Source organism: Phaseolus vulgaris, chromosome 4, assembly GCF_000499845.2.
Source record: "Phaseolus vulgaris cultivar G19833 chromosome 4, P. vulgaris v2.0, whole genome shotgun sequence".
Taxonomy (NCBI): Eukaryota; Viridiplantae; Streptophyta; class Magnoliopsida; order Fabales; family Fabaceae; genus Phaseolus; species Phaseolus vulgaris.
This window is the reverse complement of record NC_023756.2, coordinates 39,004,021-39,012,004: the sequence shown is the minus strand read 5'-3', so window position 1 is coordinate 39,012,004 and position 7,984 is coordinate 39,004,021.

Below are 7,984 nucleotides of genomic sequence, written 5' to 3'. Positions count from 1 at the left end.
ACAATGTTCTATAAGAAAGTTAATATTAATTTTATTTTTTCTAATTTTTAGTTGTTTCTCTTTGTATATATGTCTAACTTTTATTTTGTCTTTTCTTATTCTAGTCTTTATTGGTTCTTTATTTTACATTTTGTCTCTTTAGCTAGACCTAGGATGAGTGTACTGCTTGTATATATTTAGAATCTTTGCTTTGATTTAAGTAAGGAAAATAAAATAGAATAAATATTCATTTTCATATCCTTTGTCTTCCTTTTACAACAGTTGAAATTTAGTGCCAATGTTTCTAATCAAGTTTTTGTTATTCCTTCCAACATGACAAAACAAACAGTTAAGAAATTTCTTTCTTCTTTCAGTTCTTGGATTCTTGATAGTGGTGCTACTAACCACATTTGTTCATCCTTAACTCATTTCACTTCATATCATCAAATTAATTCCTATTTATGTCAAATTACCAAATGGAAATCAAGTCATTGCCAATTATTATAGAAGTATTTTTCTCAATCAAAATGATGTCATAGACAATGTTATGTATATTCCTTGTTTCACTTCTAATAATTTTTTTTTTCAGTAGCAAAATTGATTGATAATTTATCTTGTGTTCTCACCTTTGACTCTTATGGTTATCACATTCAGAGAAAGAATTTCTTGAAAATAATTGGTTCACCTAAGATGCAAGATAGACTTTATATACTCAAGATCCCATCCTATCAAGAACTTCAAATCAAACCCATCAAATATGCACATACCATCAATACTGTTAAAGTCAGTGCTAGTGATATAGAAACCCTTTGCCATTTTCGATTAAGGCATGTTTCAAACAAATGTATTGATGTTATCATGACTAAATTTCCTTTTGTTAAATATAACAAATCTATTGTTTGTGATGTTTGTCATTTTGCAAATCAAAAAAGACTTTTATTTTCTATTACTACATCTAATTCTAAAAAATGTTTTGAATTGATTCATGTAGATGTATGGAGACCATACTCAATACCATCAATTCATGATCATAAATATTTCTTGACCGTTGATGAATATTTGAGGTATAGGTGTATTTTTCTTTAAAAACAAAAATCTGACATTGTTAAGACTTTGGAAAATTTTGTTGTTTTTGTTCAAACACAATTTGAGACAACAATAAAAATAATAAGAAATGATAATGGAACTAAATTTTCATGACTAATTTATTTGTTAAGAAAGGAATAGTGCATCAAACATCATGTGTCAATACTCCACAACAAAATAACATAGTTGAAATGAAACATGGTCATATATTAAATGTAGCAAGAACTCTCATGAAAAAATCTCATTTACCCAAAATTATTGCTCATATTTCGTGATACATGTTGCACATATTATAAACATGCTTCCAACACCTATTTTAAATTATTCTTCTCCTCATGAAATGCTTTACAAAACTACAGCAGATTTTATTGCATTAAAGGTGTTTGGATCTTTATGTTATGCTAACACTTTGTCAACAAACAAAAGAAAAATTTATCCAAGGACATCAAAATGTATTTTTATTGGTTTTAAAAGGGGGACAAAAGTATATGTCTTGTTGAATATTCAATCCAGATAATTTTTTTTGTCTAGCGATGTTGTCTTCTATGAACATGTTTTTCAAGATACTAGCAATGAAACTAACCGTCCTAACATTTATGATCAATTTTTTTTTACTGAAGATCAACCTGTTTTGAGTGAGCTATCACAAGCCATTCTTGCACTTTGTGATAATGTTGAAAATAACAATAATAATAATTGTGAATTAGACATTGAGGTTCCAGAAGAAGTTTGTTCCCATATAGACCAAAACATCAATGAAGATCATGACACAAAACAAAATATTGAATCATCAGTTTGTTTGAATGAGTACTAGAATAAAAAGACCACTTGAGTATCTAAAAGATTCTCATTGTAATCTTAAGGTTTCCAATACATCTTTAAGAGTTAAGTATCCTTTGAACTTTGTTTTGTTTTATAACAAATTATCACCTTCTTACACATCTTTTGTTATGTCTCTTTTTCACATGTTCAGTCGAATACTTATTCTGAAGTTGTGAAACATGACTGTTGGAGAAAAGCCATACAATGTGAGATATCTGCTTTGGAGTCAAATCAAACATGGCAGACAACTCTCCTACCTAAGGAAAAAATATCCATAGGTTGCAAATGGATATTCAAAATAAAATATAAGGTTAATGGGACATTTGAAAGGTATAAAGCACGGTTAGTAGCAAAGTGATACACACAAACAAAAGGCATTGACTACCTTGATATTTTTTCTCGAGTAGCAAAGATGACTACCATAAGGTTGCTTCTTTATTGAGCTTCTATATAGAATTGGGAATTGAAAAAACAATGTGTTTTTACATGGAGAGTTGAAAGAAGATGTAAAAATGGTTGCTCCTCCTGGATTGACTTCTATTCAACCAAGACAAGTTTGTAAATTTAAAAAGGCTTTATATGGCCTTAAGCAAGTCAATAGAGAGTGATTTACCAAACTGTCATCCTTTTTGCTTTATGTGAGATTTAGCAATCTAAGAATGATCATTCCTTGTTCATTAATTCTTCTAAAGGATCTTTTATAACATTATTGGTGTGTGTGGATGATATAATATTGGCAGGAAATGAGAAAGAGGAGATTGAGCAAATCAAACAAGCCTTGAATCAAACATTCAAGATTAATAACCTTAGGGATTTGAGATATTTTCTTGGTCTTGAAATAACAAGAAGTAAGAAAGGGATAATGATGAATCAGAGGAAATATGCACTGGAATTGTTAACAGATACATGTCTTTTAGCTTGTAAACCTGCACTTACTCCAATTGATTATCATACAAAATTATCTTTTACTAGAAGTGTTCCTTTCGCAGATGTTCAAGCATATAGTAGATTGATTGGAAGACTTATGTACCTCACTAATACCTGACCTGACATAACCTTTTCTATGCAACAACTTTCTCAATTTCGTCATAAGCCTACAATTTCTCACTATAATGCAACAATTAGAATTCTCATATATATTAAAGAAGGTCTGAGTCTTGGTTTATTTTTCTCTTCCAACACTTATGCTCATTTAAAAGCCTCTTGTGATAGTGATTGGGGCACCTGTAATGGTTCAAGACAATCAGTGACACTTTTTAGTGTGTATCTTGGGAATTCCCTCATATCCTGGAAACCAAAGAAGCAAGGAATAATATCAAAGGTTCTTGTGAAGCTTAATACAAGACAATGGCCATTGTTACATGTGAAATTTAATGGCTAACTTATCTTCTTCAAGATTTCAAAGTTCCTTTTGAGCAACCATCTCTTTTATAATGTGACAATGAATCAGCAAAATACATTGCATCAAATCCGATGTTTCATGAGTGTAAGAAACACATAAAAATAGAGTGTCACATTGTTAGGGAAAAAATGAAGAAGGGTCTCGTATATTTGCTTCCCATTTCTACCACAGAGCAATTGGCTGACATTTATACCAAAACCTTAAGTCCTTAATCTTTCAAGAGTATTTGTTTCAAGTTGAGTCTCATCAATATTTGTTCCCCAGCTTGCGAGGGGCTAACAAAGTATATGGATACAAGGCTTCTAGAAGGAAGCTCATATTAATTGTCTTTTCTAATTCTTATTTGTTTCTCTTTGACATATGTCTAGCCTTTATTTTTATTTTTTTTCTAGCCTTTATTGGCTCTTTATTTTACATTATGTCTCTTTAGCTAGACCTAGAATGAGTGTAGTGCTGGATGACTTTCTACGGTAAGTGCACCGGGTTGTCAGAAGTAATAATTTTTCCCTAAGGACGGATATCGATCCAACAAGGAATAGTGAATTATCAAGTATAATAATCGCTAAATATAAAATAGAACAGTTAAAAGTGTGTTGAGAATAGTTGTGTTGGCGATGATCAATAAGAAAACAGACAAAGAATTGGTTGCTTCTGTTGGGTCTATTAGTGTCTAAGTTCAAGAGGGGAGGGGTGAATTGAGCTTATAAAATTTTCGCAAGAACACACAATTTTTCAGTATTCCAGAGGCAAAAAGAACAGATTGTTTTTACATGAAACAGATTGATTCTTCAGAGCAGTCTTGGCACAATTTGAATTTGTTCAATGTAAAATTGTGATCAACAGAGAATTATAACAGAATCAGATCAGCTTAATATTGTGAGGATGAAGGATACAGCTATGCTTAGAAATCAAACAAAATTACTCAACACAAGGCTTTAAGAGGAATGATCCTTTCTCAGATTTTAATGAATGGACAATTTGTTCACAAATCACTTAAACCATTATATACAGCAGCCTTGTTTATGATCAGAGAACTTTAACAAATCAGGAAGAACAGTTTTCACTTAAACCCAGAATTAACAGATTCAATTTCAAAAGAACAGATTTAGTTCTTGACAGAATTAAGCAAAAACCAGAAATGAGTGCAGGGATGAGAAGACAAGGCACACAAGTTTTTATACTGGTTCACTCATACAGAGCTACATCCAGTCTCACCTTACCCCAAGGTGGAATTCACTAAAAACAGTACCAATCACTTACAAACACAGCAGTTCTTGAACACTACAAGAACAACACACACAATGCTGAAAAACCCTATTTCAGCACACCTTGCACTCCAAGAAACCCTATCAAGGAGTGACTAACACTTACACCTTTACAAAACAGAATAAAGGAAAGATTACACCTGAAAAGAAGATGCAAGAACTCAAAACCAGTAGTTCAATTTGCTGCAGAACTGCACCAGCACCTTCACCAAGATCAAAGGTTTCCTAGAACAAGCACACTTGAAAATCTCTTTGGAAAACCTTTCAAAAATCTTTCAATCCTTCTTCTCACATGGAAAATGTTTGATCTCTGTCAAAAACGTAATTGCTCAGCACACTCTCATGTGAGATAGACTTTTCTTTATATAGAAAACAGTTTCTAACTTCTTTTCAAAAAACAGTTGAAAAGCAGTTATGAAAACAACAGATTCATTTTTGAACTTAACAGATTTATTTTGTGAAAACCGCCAACTCAGCTAACTGAAATAACTGTCTGAGTTGTACCTTTGGTGCCCTAACTAACTTGTGAAAAAACTTTCAACTGACCAAAGGGCAAACCGATTCTTTCACAGTGAAACAGATTAAATGAAGGCAAATAGGCCAGCTCAGCTTTAACTGAAATAACGAACTAAGCTTTGCATGTGGTCTCAAACAGAACTTTTAGAAAAGCCTTTTAACAGAGAAGAAATAAACAGATTCTTTCTCCATAAAACAGATTTATTTTTGTACTGATTTAAAACTGTTAAAAACATTTTAAAAAGCTTTTCAAAAACCATTTAACCACATCATGTGCTTGATCTAGACTTGGTTAGGCATCTAGGATAGGTCACATAGCAAAAGGCAATCATACACAATTACAAGCCTAATTACAAATGAATCTAAAAACCTATTACAATCTTCAAAGCACTTAAGCCATTTTCTTCATCAAACACACATCAAGCCTTGGTAGGGAAGAAGCTTCCTCCAGCTTCAACAGCTTCAAGTTGGAAAAATAGGGATTAGGTTTCATCTATCTCACTCTTATGTATTTTGATTAGCATGTTAACATTATGTTCTCTGGTTGAAATTGATGCCTGTATAAAAGTCATTTATATCGTTTCCTCGCATATAATTTTTTTAAAAATGTTCTCAAAATATCAATCCCTCGCATAATTATAAGAACAACTTAGAACCAAGCTCAAACACTAATAAGAATTAACATTTCAAGTCTATTCCTAACACTCAAATATGTTAAGTATTATTGTTAGGTCAGAACCGTAAAAATACTTCCCAGTCAGATTTAAGACCCTCAAACATGTCACAAATATTTAAAAGAAAAACAACAATACCAATAATCAATCAAAAACAGAATATTATATTATAATTAAATGTTACCTCAATACATAAGGGTTGAAACAGATACTCCCAATCCTAAAGGATAGAATTAGCCACACATACTTTTAGCATCTTGCATTCTCCCAATTGGTTACAATTCACTCAATGGTGTTTTTCTCTCAATCTGGCACAGTAGGGTTGTGCCTATAGCCCCATATTTAACCTAATTTTCTAGGTTTAGATGACTTCTTGCGTTGCTCTTTGGGCTTGTTCATAAAAACATAAAATTAGCCCAACTAATCTGACGCATTCTCGTTGCTAACTTGGACTTTTTTTCTCTCTTTTGTGTGTTATAAGCCTTCCAGCTTTCTCCTTTTTGCATATATCATTCTTCTTTAGTCTAAATCTCCATTCTTCCTAGAAACCTACAATTAACACCAAATCTGCGAATAAAATGCACTTATTCAACTAAAGATCATAAAAAATGTAAAAAAGGTATAAATTCATAAATTATGGATTATTTTATATGTAAATTAGCAATTAATACTCATAAGTGCCTATATTTTAATATAAAATAATACGGAAATTAGGCACTTATCACTCTCCCCAACTTAGAATCTTGCTTGTCCTCAAACAAAGTAAGTGAATATATTTGAATTTAAATAGCAAACAACTTAATTCAATAAACAACATATCAAATTAGAAACTTATGATGCTTCCAAATTCAAATATATAAAATATAAACACAATCAACTTCTAGGATCAAATCAACATAAATAAATGACAATTCATCAAGGAATATCTTCTCATATACTCACAGGTAAGTGTTTATCTCTATTTTCACTGAATCATAACAAATCACAGATGCTTTTCATTTCATCTTCAAATCACAAACATATTAGAAATATAAATCCAGATGTCTTTTCCATGGTTGTAATGACGTTGGGCTTCCAAAAAATATTGGTTTTTTCAGATAAAAAAATGCACATCTTTAAGAAGAAGAATATGCCTAAAATCCAATTATAGAGAACATATATATTATCTAATCACCATTTTCTTTTGAGTTCACATTTTTCCTTATTTTATTTCTATCTTTTCATGATTTTCATGATGAATTTTTTCTTTTTTTTTCAATAGGATTAGATTCTTCCTATTTTCAACTTTTTGAGATTTCAACAATCAGAACCAACCATTCTCTTTTCTATATGTATTACATTTATATCATAAAAAGTTATGGTGCAATAATAACAACAATTCTTGGTCCAAAGGGAATATATAAAAAAAAATTGAATTCTAATAAAATTAAGGTTGGCTATTTGGCCTTGGGTTCCTAATTAACACAAAACAAATGCCTCGATTATCATCATGCTCGTTTATGATGTAACAAAAAATAAAAATTAAGCAACCACAATTGTCAATTCATAAGTAAAACTCTCAAAACCGTTTAAAGTTCACACACTCACTTGGTTTAATTGGCCTCATTCCTATTTGTTTTGTCATTCTCTATCCTAATCAATCATCCTGTTAAATTTTCACGTAGCACAATTTCATCTACATTTGAATAGGGATTCAATCAAATTTTCTTTTTTAACCTATGTCTAATTCATCTTACTATTTAATATTTAAACACAAATTCCTTTATTCCCCAATTCAAAATTAATATTCTAGTTCTTTTTATATTTGAGAAAAATAAAACTAGAAAACAAAACAAAATAAAACTGAAATTTATTCAAGAAAAATAATTCAAAACATAAAACTAACAAAATAGAAAAAACAACAAATAAATAGAAAAAAAAATAACCGAAAAATAAATTAAAAGTCAACAGAAAAAATAAAACAAAATTCAAATAACTGAAAAGGAAAGATATTTAGAGAGATAAAACCATACTTTTGCTCAATCCTCTCTTCCTAAGAAGTCATCAAGCTATTTGTTAAAATCTTCATCTATAGTCTTTCTTCATTTGTTGGATTTGGCCCTTGAATAATAGAACTTGTCCCCAGGTCAAGCTATATAAACTGCAAAAATGATTAAGAGGCATATAAAAAATAATTATTATTTTTTTTATTTTTATTTTTTGCAAAAAAAAATTCAATTGAGCGAGATAACTCCCAAGAG